This window comes from Hyperolius riggenbachi, chromosome 11 (assembly GCF_040937935.1).
Source record: "Hyperolius riggenbachi isolate aHypRig1 chromosome 11, aHypRig1.pri, whole genome shotgun sequence".
NCBI classification, from domain to species: domain Eukaryota; kingdom Metazoa; phylum Chordata; class Amphibia; order Anura; family Hyperoliidae; genus Hyperolius; species Hyperolius riggenbachi.
This window is the reverse complement of record NC_090656.1, coordinates 217,317,712-217,331,893: the sequence shown is the minus strand read 5'-3', so window position 1 is coordinate 217,331,893 and position 14,182 is coordinate 217,317,712.

The following is a 14,182-nucleotide window of genomic DNA, read 5'->3' as shown; positions in this document are numbered from 1 at the left end:
GACTACGTGGGAATACGTACGCCAAGTTTTTAAACTCCGTCTATGAACTACGATGCGTAGTTGCGGACTACGACGCGTAGATTTGCACTGGCATAATTTACGAGCAACCCTGCACTAGAGGGAGAAACATCCGCGCTGGAACGCAAGGAAGGTATGTATCTGCCGCTGCCTAGGACCCCTTCAGCACCCAAAAATGTCCCTGTTTTTCCATGCATGAAAATCAGATGGCAGGCTATTGATTTCATTGCATGGAACCTCTGCGAATTTGCACTAAAGGAAAAGAGTTTGTTCTTGTGGGTGTGGCCTATAGACAGGTGTGAGTGCAGACAGCAGGCAGATAATACCTGGTGGGTGTGGTTTGTCAGTAGGCATTACTTAGAGGGTAGGAACACACTAGGCAGAATCGCATATGCATTTTCCATAGCACATAATGGAAAATGCATATGCGATTCTGCCTAGTGCACTGATCTGCAAACTTAGCTCTCCAGCTGTTAAGGAACTACAAGTCCCACAATGCATTTGCCTTTATGAATCTTGACTGTGGCTGTAAGACTCCTGCAATGCATTGTGGGACTTGTAGTTCCTTAACAGCTGGAGTGCCAAGTTTGCAGAGCACTGTAGTGTTCCTACCCAGAAGGTGTGGCTAGCATTCAGAAGCTGCACAGGTGTGCATTGTTTGGGAAAGCAGCAAAATTCATTGTCTGGCTGGATTTTGATAGGATAGCTGGCAAGCACATGACCCAAGACCTCACCAGCCCTGTTCTGAGCAGCATGGAGTGCTTCTCTGCAAGTCTGAGCAGCAAAAGTAAGGAAGTGAAGCTTGTTGCTATCACTATGTTATTATTACAGTATTGCTTTGTGGTTGGTTGTTAGACCTGGGACACACTAGAGGCCTGCATGGGAGGGGGTCCACTAAAATGTCAGGGAATACTATGGGGGAACTGCCAGATACCCTGGCAGCAGGCCAGCCCGCTCAAAAGAAAGCCAGACCGGCCAGCACAGAAGCCAAATAACTCTGCCTAGTGTTTGAGTGACACTGCCTATTTAGAGCACGTCCTAGTGGCTGCAGCTCTGGCGCTTTGAGTCCGCCTGGAGAAAATCGCAATATAAATGTTATTTGTCTTGTCTCTTGTCTTATTTATGAGATATGCTACTTTTTTTTTTTTTTCTTTTTTTTTTATTAATGGAGAGGTGGCTTTATCCAAAATTTCACTGGGCAGGCCTACTTGGATCACTGTTAAAGAGACACTGAAGCGAAAAATATATGATATAATGAATTGGTTGTGTACTATGAATAATTACTAGAAGATTAGCAGCAAAGAAAATATTCTCATACTTTTATTTTCAGGTATATAGTGTTTGTTCTAACATTGCATCATTCTCTAATATGTGCAGATTACACAACAGCATTCAAAATGATTCTTTCAGAGCAGTCTGTGAACTAATGACCTCTCCTCTGGCAGAGAAAAAGTAAATAGTTAAGGAACAGTTGAGATAATAAAAGTCAGAAAACAGCCCTCTCCACGACCTTGAAAGTCTTAGAGATTAATGGCTTTTTTGTATAGAGATAACAACTGGAGTTTCTTAACTCTTCCTGTACTGGAAACAATTAGACTGATGTATCTGATCTTAAAGAGAACCCGAGGTGAGATTTAATTATGTTACTGGGGCACAGAGGCTGGTTGTGCACACTAAGACCAGCCTCCGTTGCCCCATGGTGTGCCTCCATGTCCCCCCTGCGTGCCGCTATACCCACCGCAGTGCTGGCGACACAAAGCGCGTCTCCAGCACAATGTTTACCTATGCGCTGTCTGTCAGCGCCGCTCCCCCGCCTCCTCCGCATCGGCGCTACCCGCCCGCGTCACTTCCCTCCTATCAGCGGGAGGGAAGGGACACGGGCGGGTAGCGCCGATGCGGGGGAGCGGCGCTGACAGACAGCGCTTAGGTAAACATTGTGCTGGCGACGCGCTGAGTGTCGCCAGCACTGCGGGGGGTATAGCGCGCGCAGGGGGGACATGGAGGCACACCATGGGGCAACGGAGGCTGGTCTTAGTGTGCACAACCAGCCTCTGTGCCCCAGTAACATAATTAAATCCCACCTCGAGTTCTCTTTAATGTTTTATTTCTTAGCTGTACTACACATACAAATCATAATATCATAATTTTTTTTGTAAATTTGTTTCCAGCCATGACCACACCCACATTCTGGTGTATGACCACGCCCATTTTTTGGCTGCAGTGCCCAAAAGTGCCCCGGACCTCTTCGGGTCCTAGCAACACCTCTGCGATTTCTAGTGTGTCCCTAGCCTTAAAGGACACCTGAAGTAAGAGCGGTATGGAAGCTGCCATATTTATTTCCTTTAAGTAATACCAGTTGCCAGGCTATCCTGCTGACCCTCTGCCTCTAATACATTTAGCCATGGATCCTGAACAAGCATGCAGCAGATCAGGCGTTTCTGACATTATTGTCAGATCTGACAAGATAAGCTGCGTGCTTGTTTCTGGTGTAATTCAGACACTACTGCAGCCAAACAGATCAGCAGGGCTGCCGGACAACTGGTATTGTTTAAAAGGAAATAACTATGGCAGCCTCCATTTTCTTCTCACTACAGTGTCCCTTTGACTGTGTTGAGCTTGCTTTTTTGCACCGATGATCAGATTGCAGTGCAGTCAGCACCTGTGTTTATTGCAGTCTTCTAGGTCTGATGTCTCCTGTTACATGGCTGCTTATTTAGTTCAATGGTTTTTCAATTGTGATGAGTAATGGAGAACCAATATTTGCAAAATGTCAGTTTGACCAGACATGGCAGTGACAATGGGCCAATCAAAAGGCAAGAGATGCAGCTCTTGGTTTTTTATTTTTTTCCCAGCTTTGATTTAACTGTTGTCAAATGTGTTTGTATCACACCAGAAATTTGAAAATGATACAATCGTAAAGGGGCACTACAGCGAAAAACTGTAAAATTTAAAATATGTGCAAACATATACAAATAAGTACATTTTTTTTTTCCAGAGTAAAATGAGCCATAAATTACTTTTCTCCTATAATGTCACTTACAGTAGGCAGTAGAAATCTGACAGAAGTGACAGGTTTTGGACTAGTCCATCTCTTCATAAGGGATTCTCAGCAAGGCTTTTATTATTTATAAAGATATTCCCTGAAAAGGATTCATACAATGATGCTGGTCAGCCTCCCTGCTCCCTACACAGTATTTTGGCAGTTGGACAGAGCAACTACCATTCACTAAGTGCTTTTGAAAATAAATATATCCCTGAGAATCCCCTATAAAGAGATGGACTAGTCCAAAACCTGTCACTTTTTCTGTCAGATTTCTACTACCTGCTGTAAGTGACAGCAACATAGGAGAAAAGTAATTTATGGCTCATTTTACTCTGGAGAAAATGTACTTTTTATTTGTATATGTTTGCATATATTTTAAATGTTACAGTTTTTCACTGTAGTGCCCCATTAACTAACTGCTTGTAGGGATGCTGGAATGAGAGAAGTATGGTATGGAGGCTGCCATATTTATTTCCTATTAAACAAAACCAGTTGCCTGGCATCCTGCTGGTCTGTTTGGCTGCAGTAGTGTCTTAATCACACACCTGAAACCAGCATGCAGCTAATCCAGTCACACTTCAGTCAGACAAATCTGATCTGCTTGCTTGTTCAGGGGCTGTGGCTAAAAGTATTAGAGGAAAAGGATCAGCAGGACAGCCAGGCAACTGGTATTGTATAAAATGAAATAAATATGGCAGCCTCCATACAGCGGCGTAGCAATCGCTATAGCAACCATAGCGTTGCTATAGGGCCTGCAGCAGCCCTACATCACAGGGGGCTCGCCGCCCTCAGCTGAGAGCTTTATTTTAATTATAATAATGCCGGGGCGCCGGCCCGCCCCCCCCCCCCCCCCCCCCTCCTATTATGAGCGGCATATACAGCAGGCTCCGGCGGGAGGTCCAGCATGCTACGGTGTATCCTCTGTATTCTGCTCGCAATAAACCAGGAAGCAGTGCGAGCAGCATACAGTAGAGTCTCTGATTACCCCGCCGGAGCCTGCTGTATATGTCACTCTCCCGCGCCGCTCATAATAGGAGGGGGGCCGCCGAAGTGAGGCAGGGAGGATAGGAGTTGGGCCCCTACCCTACTAAACTACCCGTCTACCTAACTTCCCACCCGGCTACCTAACTGCCTACCCGGCTACCTATCTTCCCACCCTCCCACCCGGCTACCTAACTGCCCACCCGGCTACCTAAATTCCCATCCGGCTACCTAACTGCCTACCCAGTGCAGTGCCTGCACCGCAAATGGCTAATGTTAGCCCACTATAGACCTGGCTACATATACTGCATTTTGTGGGGAAATCTAGTGACAATCTGATTGCAATTTGTGGGGAAATCTGCCGCCAATCTGGTTGCATTTTGTGGGGAAATCTGCCGCAAATCTGGTTGCATTTTATTGGGAAATCTGCCCACAATTTGGTTGCAATTTTTGAGGAAATCTGCCAACAATCTGGTTGCATTTTGTGGGGAAATCTGCCGACAATCTGGTTGAATTTCATTGGGAAATCTGCCCACAATCTGGTTGCAATTTTTGGGGAAATCTGCCAACAATGTGGTTGCATATTGTGTGGAAATCTGCCGACAATCTGGTTGCATATTGTAGGGAAATCTGCCGACAATCTGGTTGCATATTGTAGGGAAATCTGCCGACAATCTGGTTGCATTTTGTGGGGAAATCTGCCAACAATCTGGTTGCATTTTGTGTGGAAATCAGATTTCTCCACAAAATGTTTGGGTGGGAGGTCCGAGGTCCATGGGGTTGGAAGGTCGTGGGGGTGGGGGGGGGGCGCATAATTTTTTATTTTTTTGCTATGGGGCCCAGTCATTTCTAGCTACACCCCTGCCACCATATCTGTCTCTCTTCAGGTTCTTTTTAAAGTGTACATCATGTGTCCGCTCTACATGGTTCGCTGCTGTTTATTTTGGAACCCCTTCCAGCAGTGACCTTGTGCAGTTCAAGACTAAATGTACAGTTCTTGACATTTGTATTTAAAGGGAAACCCTGGTTCAAACCTTTGCAAAAATCTCAGCTCTGTGTTTGCAAGTTTTTTTCAGCCCTGGCCATCAACAAAGTGCTGTGATAACGGTGTCGCCATAAAATACATTGTGGGCAGAATTGATGCAGCAGTAGGCAAGCGCATCGAACTCCTTTGATGTGAAGGGCTGTCTATGCCCTTCTGCCGTTCTTGCGTGAGATACGTCATACGCACTTCCAAATGCGCACAGTATGATGTGAACAAGGCCTTATCTCCAGTCTGGATGTGGATTTGAAGCTGAATAGCAGGACACAGTGCTTGGTTTTACCATTTCAGTGATGTTCTGCTACAATTTTTTTCTGGGATAGTAGCTTTCAAGCTGTAAGGAATCTGCTACAGCAAAGTAGAAATGCTGACTTTCAGACCAGTTGACCACTAATGGTACAATCTTATTCTTGTCTGTACAATCTTACCAAATCTATATAGTGGAGGAGTAAGCTGCGTATGGGCTCCTTTACACTACATGTGATTCTTATTTTTGATGCAATTAAAAAAAGTCCTGCATGCTGCGTTTTTTCTTCTTGTGTTGCTAGCATCCAGTAAAATTGGAGCTGCAGTTTACAGTGTAAAAGAAGCCTGTATAGTCTTTGAATGGATACTTTTAGGTGTCACCACATATTACATATGTAAGAAACTATACGTTGCTTGCTACTGGCAACAACACTACACCTTTTTTCCGGCACCAGCAACTTATTAATAAGAGCTGCAAACACGACTGTCATCACAGCAACAGCATAGGAGATAGAACTTCTTAGGCGTCCTCAAAGTTTAGCAGTTTATTCAGTCAATAGATAAGACAGTACATTTCGTTACATCTTAGCAAAGCAGATTGCTCTGTAGTAAGTCCTTTGGCTGGTTATACACCAGGACGTTGCGTTTTAGGGGACGTTAAGGTCGCATAACGTGCCCCTAACGCAACGCCTGGTGCTCTCAGATGTGGACGTCAGAGTGAGCCGCGTTGTGCAGCTCACTCTGGCGTCCGTGATGCCGTGTTGCGCACTCTTGGACGCATGCGGCATCACGTGGTCCCGTCCGGCCAATCGTCGCACAGAGCGGCAGCTCCAGGAAGTAAACACTGCACGTCACTGAGTGCAGTGAATATTAATTAGCCATGTGCCCGGCCGCTCTCCGCTCCTCCCCAACTTTACTGAGCATGTGCAAGCAGTCTAACACGGCTCTGCCGCGTGTAAAGTATTGCATGCAGTACGTTGTCATATGGCGCAGCGTTACTGAGTAACGCAACGTGGGCACTGTGAACAGCCCATTGATTTTTCATTGCTGTGCGGTGGGCTGCGTTACAGGCTGCTCTACCGTGCGCCTGTAACGTCCCACTGTGAAACCAGCCTTTGCGTTACAGCTCTTGGCCACCTTCCTGGTGAAGGATAACCAGTATTGGTCTTCTGTCTATCTATACTAAGTTACATCTAAACTACGTATATACAGCATACAGTTGGATAAGATGGCAAGACATAAATAAAGGTAAAAGAGTTGAAGCCAGCCATCACAGGAAGCAAAGAGTGACTCTCCGTAGGCCGACGGCTGTTTTAATACCGACCAGGAAAGAGTTAAATGTGACATCATCTGAGCTCTACCCCCAAGCCTACCATTAGTGGGTATGGGCATGTGACCCACCTTATTAATTAATATTTATTGCTTTATACCCTAGTTACAAAGAATGCAATGTTTTGTAAATATCGGCTTTGTTTACCTGTCTGTCGTCTAACGGTCGGGGCAGCTTAGACCTGTGGCCTTCCACAAAGAACATGTCCCTGGTAACTGACTGCATCATCTTTTCTGCTAGAAACTCTGCTTAAAGGTAGACCCTGCAAACCAAGCCTTTTACCTAACCTCAGTTCAGGCAACTGAGGCCTACATATAATACTTAAATTATAACAACATAGAGGTAGTAAGACAGTACCATACCTCCAAAATTGGGAAATATTGAAAATGACACAATTAATAAAATTGCTTATTTTTTGTGTACAGTATTTACAGTATAAATTATTTAAGCAGTGTTTACCCTTTGAAATTGCCGCAATTTTAATATAAATCAATGGAGGCATTTTTAAAAAATGAAAACGACCCGCAAAACGCTATTTGATGTGTCAGGGCCCTTACTTTGGCCTGAAACCCACTACAAATCGCAAACCCGCTAGTGCAATCGCTAGCATTTTTTAGTGCGTACGTTAAAAAAGGGCGTTGGGGAAAAAAGGGCGCCGGGTTTTAAACGATAAGCATGAATAACGTTTAAAAAAATTGTGCTATATTTCGTTTAAAAATCATGTTTTATAAAGTTATAAATCATTAAATAATATGTATGAAATCGGCAATTGTAAAAACGTTAATCTTCCCTGTTTAAAAACTGAAATGTATAATAACGTTTTATAAAAGATTAATAAGAATTTTACTAAAGCTATACCTAACCCTACTCTCATACAGAACCCTCCCTGTACCTACCCCTAACCCTAAGACCCCCCCCCCCCCCCAGGTGGTGCCTAACCCTAAGACCCCCCAGGTGGTGCCTAACCCTAAGACCCCCCCTGTGATAAGCATTAATAACTTTTGAAAAAAATATTGTGCTGTTTTTCGTTTAAAAATAATGTTTTAAAAAAGATTGTACTGTTTTTCGTTTAAAAATGTTATAAATCATTAAATAATGTGTAATCGTAAGAAGCAGTTGTAAAACAGTAGAAGTCTCCGGGCCCTTTTTTCCCGTTGGACGCCCTTTAAACGATATTTATTATGGGAGTGAATGGCTGCGCCCTTTTTGTCCACTTGCCTCAGGCGCCCGAATTTACAGTTTCCTTTTTAAGTAGCATTTTGTAAGCAATTTCATGAGTGTTTTCCGGCGATTTTAGGAGCCATTTTAAAAAGTGTAATTTTTTTTGTCAGCGATTGTGATAGCGATTTGCAATTAGTGTTTTTAATTCTGATTGGTCCTTTAAAATTTTTTTATTTTTTTTTTGCAGTAATTTAAAATCACACACAAATCGCTATGTGTAGTGAATTTGCCAGTGCTTCAATACTTTACATTGAAGCGCAAATGCTCCCAAAATGCTGCATGTCCAGCGACTGCGATTTTGCTAATCGCTGTCGCTACTGTGGAATTTGTTACATCTATTTACATTGGCAAAGCGTTTAGGGCAGGGCTGCCCAATAGGTCGATCGCGATCTAACGGTAGATCGCGACCGCCTTCTCGGTAGATCGCGGCCTCTTGGCCGCGTCTCATTAAATTTTGCGGCCAGCAGCATGTTTAGCTGCCGGCCAATAAGAATGCAGGGGGGAAGACGCGGCGAGCAGAGAGGGAGGCTGGGAGGCGGCGCCGGGCAGCCTGCAACGTGCGTGCTTGTAACATGCCCGGCGCCGCCCCCAGCCATGACGTAGCGGCTGCGCCACCTCTCTCCTCGCCGCGTCTTGCCGTCTTCTCCCCGACATTCTTATTGGCCAGCGGCCTGCCTGCCGGAGGTTCCAGGAGTCCAGAGGACCCTGGCTAACCTACGCTGCAGGTACATATACCTGGCTAAGCTACACTGGGGGCCCCTATTCCTGGCTAACCTACACTGGGGGCCCCTATACCTGGCTAACCTACACTGGGGGCCCATATGCCAGGCTAACCTACACTGGGGGCCCATATGTCAGGCTAACTTACACTGGGGGCTCCTATACCTGGCTAACCTACACTGGGGGCCCCTATGCCTGGCTAACCTACACTGGGGGCCCCTATGCCTGGCTAACCTACACTGGGGGCCCCTTTGCCTGGCTAACCTACACTGGGGGCCCCTATGCCTGGCTAACCTACACTGGGGGCCCCTATGCCTGGCTAACCTACACTGGGGGCCCCTATGCCTGGCTAACCTACACTGGGGGCCCCTATGCCTGGCTAACCTACACTGGGGGCCCCTATGCCTGGCTAACCTACACTGGGGGCCCCTATGCCTGGCTAAGGGGCCCATATGCCTGGCTAACCTACACTGGGGGCCCATATGCCTGGCTAACCTACACTGGGGGCCCATATGCCTGGCTAACCTACACTGGGGGCCCATATGCGGCAGCCTGGCTAACCTACACTGAGGGCACGTAACCTATGCTGCAGGCACATACACCTGGCTAACCTACGTCGGGGGGGGGGGGGTGCTTAGCATTTGGGACGTTGGTAGATCTCCTGGCCTCGGCAAATAAAGTAGCTCGCGAGCCGAAAAAGTGTGGGCACCCCTGGTTTAGGGAAACAGCTGATTAGTGATTTTTAAAGCACTCACTTAATGCTCAAAGTGCTCTAGTGGGTTCCAGGCCTTTCTGAAATTTATCATAGGTGGCGAGTGACATCTTTAATATTGGCAGGGGATTGATCTGTCAAATTATCTTTACCGAGAGTTCTAAAGCCAATATACAGTATCAATATCTTGTAATAGTAAACTGTGTCTCCAAGGGATCAGGAAAAGTGGTTTACTATATCAGAAATTGTCTGCATGCCCTGGTACATTATCTGCTGCAAAAGACATAGGCCTTGTTTCCATCTGTGCGTTCTGTCTGCTTTTCAGCAACATGTATCATCAATCTGTAAAATTTGATGTGCTGATAAAAAGTGGACAGAAGTGCGCTAAGTGGAAACAAGCCCTAACTCTGTTCTTCCATTGGCAGTACAGTACAAGCACTTTCCACACTGGTCTACAAGGTTAACCACTTAACGACCAGCCAACGGCGATAGGCGGCGGCTGGTCGTTTGTGGGTTTCCATGAGCGTTCCATGTCGGTTCACGGCGGGGGGCTCCGTGAACAGCCTGTGAGCTTCCGATGCGGCTCGCAGGCTAAATGTAAACACGCGGGGAAGAAATCCCCACTGTTTACATAATACGGCGCCGTAAAGGAGATCGGCGATCCCCGGCCTCTGACTGGCCAGGGATCGCCGGCATCTGATAGGCTGAAGCCTATCAGAGGCGGTGCAGGACGGATCACCATCCTGTGCCCCCTAACCCCCCCCCCCCTCCCCTCCCCGCTCGGCCACACAGACCGGCGGCGATCAGACTCCCCCAGCAGGCCATCCCCCTAGTGGGGAAAAAAAGGGGGGGGGGGGGGAGTCTGATCGCCCTGCGTGCCTGCTGATCTGTGCTGTGGGCTGGAGAGTCCACGCAGCACAGATCAGCATAAAACAGCCCGGTCGTTAAGTGGTTAAGTATATTTCAGGGCTGCATAGCCAGTCTGAACAAATTGCTGGTACAGGGCTCCTTAAAAAGTTGCAGCCATCACTGAATAGAGGCAGCCACTCTCTTCCTGTGAGTGGCTCCGATACCTCCGCGGGCGGGACTTGCTGCAGGTGTCCTGCACAACTTTCTGCTCACACTTGAGCCAATCATGAAGTCTCTCTTGAAAATGCAGCTAATCATAATAAACATCTGAAATGCGAGTGGCTCCAATACCTCTGCGGACGGGACTTGGCCTCGCCTCTCTCCATTACCCTTTTGCAGCGAGATGGCCCACTCTAATCTGTATTACAAGTGAAAGTAGCCTATACTGCACTCCAAACGCTACCAGGAGCGATATCGCTAAAGGTGGCCACACATCATACAATTTTTAAAATGCCTTTCCAATTCAAGAATTATTATTATTATTATTATTATTGATTTATAAAGTGCCAAAATATTCTGTGGCGCTGTACAAAGTAAGAAACAAACATGGGGTACATAATAATACAGACAATGGTGTACACCAATATACAAGATACATAACTAGTGACAAAATACAAAGAATGATACAAAATACAAATTATAGAATTGGTAATGACAGTGATAAAAGTAACATGATGAATAAAATGTATAATGGTTACCAAGACACAAAAGGGGGAGCGAGCTTACACTCAATTTCTCTGATTGTAACATTTAAAAAATCTTACCAATGTACCACACGTGTGGTTAATTTTATCACAATTATGAAAAAAAGATAACTGAGAAAATTGCTTGGAAGTATATATAAGGGCACATACACACATCCAATTTTTATTGGCCAATGATTTGCCAATTTTACCATTTTCATGTTGTATAAGAGCTTACTTATACATTCTGTTCATAGTATTACAAATCTGTTAACCCTCATGCTACATGGTAGAAAAAGGTAGTAAAATTGGTCAGTGATTGACCAATCAAAATTGCATGTGTATGCACCCTACAGAAATTGACTACCACACGCCATTCAATTTTCATAAAAATTAATCAGAAAAATCCAGCAATTCCGACAGACTTTTATTGAATAAAAGCGGGAAATCCGGATTTTTGGGTTAAAGGAATACTATCGATGTATGCATTTATTTTTAAATGCTGTATGTTGTAGCACACATTAGGACAAGTACTAGGAGCAATTTGATTCCTCACACAGCTGTTCCTCTCAGCTGTAAAATCCTCCGTCAGTTTTGGCCGTCAGTGTTTGATACAAATGTATCTATATGCTGAGGGCTCCCAGAGGGCTAAGCCCATGTCTGCACAGGGGAGTTGCTATCAACTCCTCAGTTTATAGTTTAATTATCACCTTGCTGAAAGAATCTTATTGATATGGTGGTAAGGGGTTAAAGATTCTAGCAATGTGTGTTTATTATCTTTGCTTCTCTTGACTGATAAAGATACTAATAATGCTAATTGTAAACAGTGGTCTGCCCCTCTCAGCAGCTTGTAAAGTGGATGCAGCCTGGAGTGAATCACCACAAGCAGGCAGCCAGACTGAGTGTAAACACAGACTATTGTTTATAGCTAGTTATATTCCAGCAATATTCCAGCTCATTTAGTTACCTGTTACCACCTCAGATCAGCCTATTTCTCCTCATGTCTGCTGCATGCTGTGAGTGACACAGTGAAATATATTTGTGAGCTGTGTGACAGAGTAACCAAGCAGCTCAGGGTGACCCAAACTACTATGAGCTGTGTGAGAAATGAATTTGTAAGCAGGGATAGCAAGAGAGAGACCTGGGTGAATAAATAAAGTGCCCCTAGCACTAGTGGTAATGTGTACACTAATATACAGTATTAAAAAAAAAAAGTCGTTTCAATCGATAGTACTCCTTTAAATTTAAAAAAAAAAAAAAAATCGATTTTTCGGAAAATCTGATTTTAGTTTTTATCGAATTGCTGTTAAATCGGATCATTTTATTCTATCGTTTGTAGTCCACCTTTACAAAGGAAGAGATACCTGGGAGTTCGTACAATCCCATAGCATAGGAGGACTGTGACAACTTTTATCGGTTTGCAAAGTGAAAGTGGTAACGCTGCATCCTCTTTTGTTTATGTTCACATTATTCCTCATTTTCCCCAGGCTGCTTATTTGTACAGTACTGTATATCCAGCGCTGGGGCCATTCTTGTCTTACAAATGTTATCAGCTCACTCACAACCAGCCTGAAGAGAGCAGCGTGACCATGGGTATCACACTGACGTATGGTGCATGCACCGCCCACTGACCTATGACACATGCTCCGCCCCCTGACCTATGACGCATGCACAGCCCACTGTTTAGTATAACCTCAGTTTTATTATATCCAGGTTTACTACTATACCAGACGTTGCTCCGATAGACTTATGATAGAGATTGGCCAGGACCTGGAGAGGTTGAATACTATACCCAAATTTTAAAGTTTACTATTTCAAGTTTGTATATAGCTATGGGAAATGTTTCTAATACTAAAACCAGGATATGTATAAGTGGGTACCCTGAATAAGTTTCTGCATTCTACTACATGCTATTACGGTTCCTATTATGCACCACTATACCAAGGACTGACGATATTAGGATCAGCTCTTCAGTTTCTATGTATTCTGAGCATTTATGCAACTTGCAAATTGATCGATCAGATAAAGCAGCTTCTGTATCCACTTCCAGTAAGATCACTGTACACTTCCGCAGTTCAGAGTGATTGCGATCGGCGCTTTACTAAGCACTGTACCGCGATCGCTCCAGAATCGCAGCAAAAATGCTGCAGGTAACGCATTTTGTGATTGGCTCTAATCGCAAAATGCCGATGATTGGAGCCAATCGCGGCTAGGTTAGAATAGTACAAGCACTTTAAAAAGCACTAACGCTTTTGGCAATTAGCCAGTATCGCCCGTTAATCGCCCTAGTGTGAATGGGCCCTCAGAGCGATGTTCCACTTCCCTATACTTAACATTGGACCCGCGTTTACGTTTTGGGAAAAATCGCATCGCTCTGGTGTGATCCATCCCATAGACAAACATTAGCCAAACACTTTTGAAAGCGTTGGCATTTTAACCTTCCAACGACCGCATATAGCCGCTGGGAGACTGATGTCGGGCGGAGCTCTGTCATTGAAGCGGAAACGTGCGCACATCGGCGTGTGCGATCTCTGGCAAAACACTCCCCCAGGACTTGACCCCAATCAGCGTTGGGCGGTCCTGGGTGAGTGTTTTGCCAGAGATCGCGCATGCCGATGTGCGCACGTTTCCGCTTCAATGACAGAGCTCCGCTCCGACATCAGTCTCCCAGCGGCGATCACTGCTAGGAGATTGTTAGACGGCGAAACTGCTGTCTATTTACAATGTACAGCACTGTGATCTACGGCAGTGCTGTACTGAGGACAGCCATGTGACACGCTGCCCCCCTAGGAGGCAAGAGAGCGATCGGCTCTCATAGGCTCATGTCTATGAGAGCCGATCGCTGGGATTGGCTGGTGGAGGGAGGGACTAGTACAAAAGTAATTTTAAAAAAGGGGTACATTTCTTTAGAAAAAATACTAATAAATATTTAAAAAAATAAACACTGCAGGAGCGATCGCAGGCAGCCCACCAACAGAAATATCTGTTGGTAGGCAGATAAATCTCTGTTGGTGGGCAGAGAAGAGGGGGGATCACTTGTGTGTGGAGTTGTACGGCCCTGCAGCGAGGCCTTAAAGCTGCAGTGGCCTAAATAGTAAAAAAAAAAAAAAAAAAAAAAAGAAAAAAATAGCCTGGTCACTAGGGGGATGTAAACCTATGGTCCTCAAGTGTTTAAAAAGCGCTCAGAAGTGCTCTAGGTGTGCACCAGCCCTGACTGGTAGGGGTGGTCAATGAGATGCTTTCACAGGTGCGTTACCGTCTTTCTCCGAAAATAGTA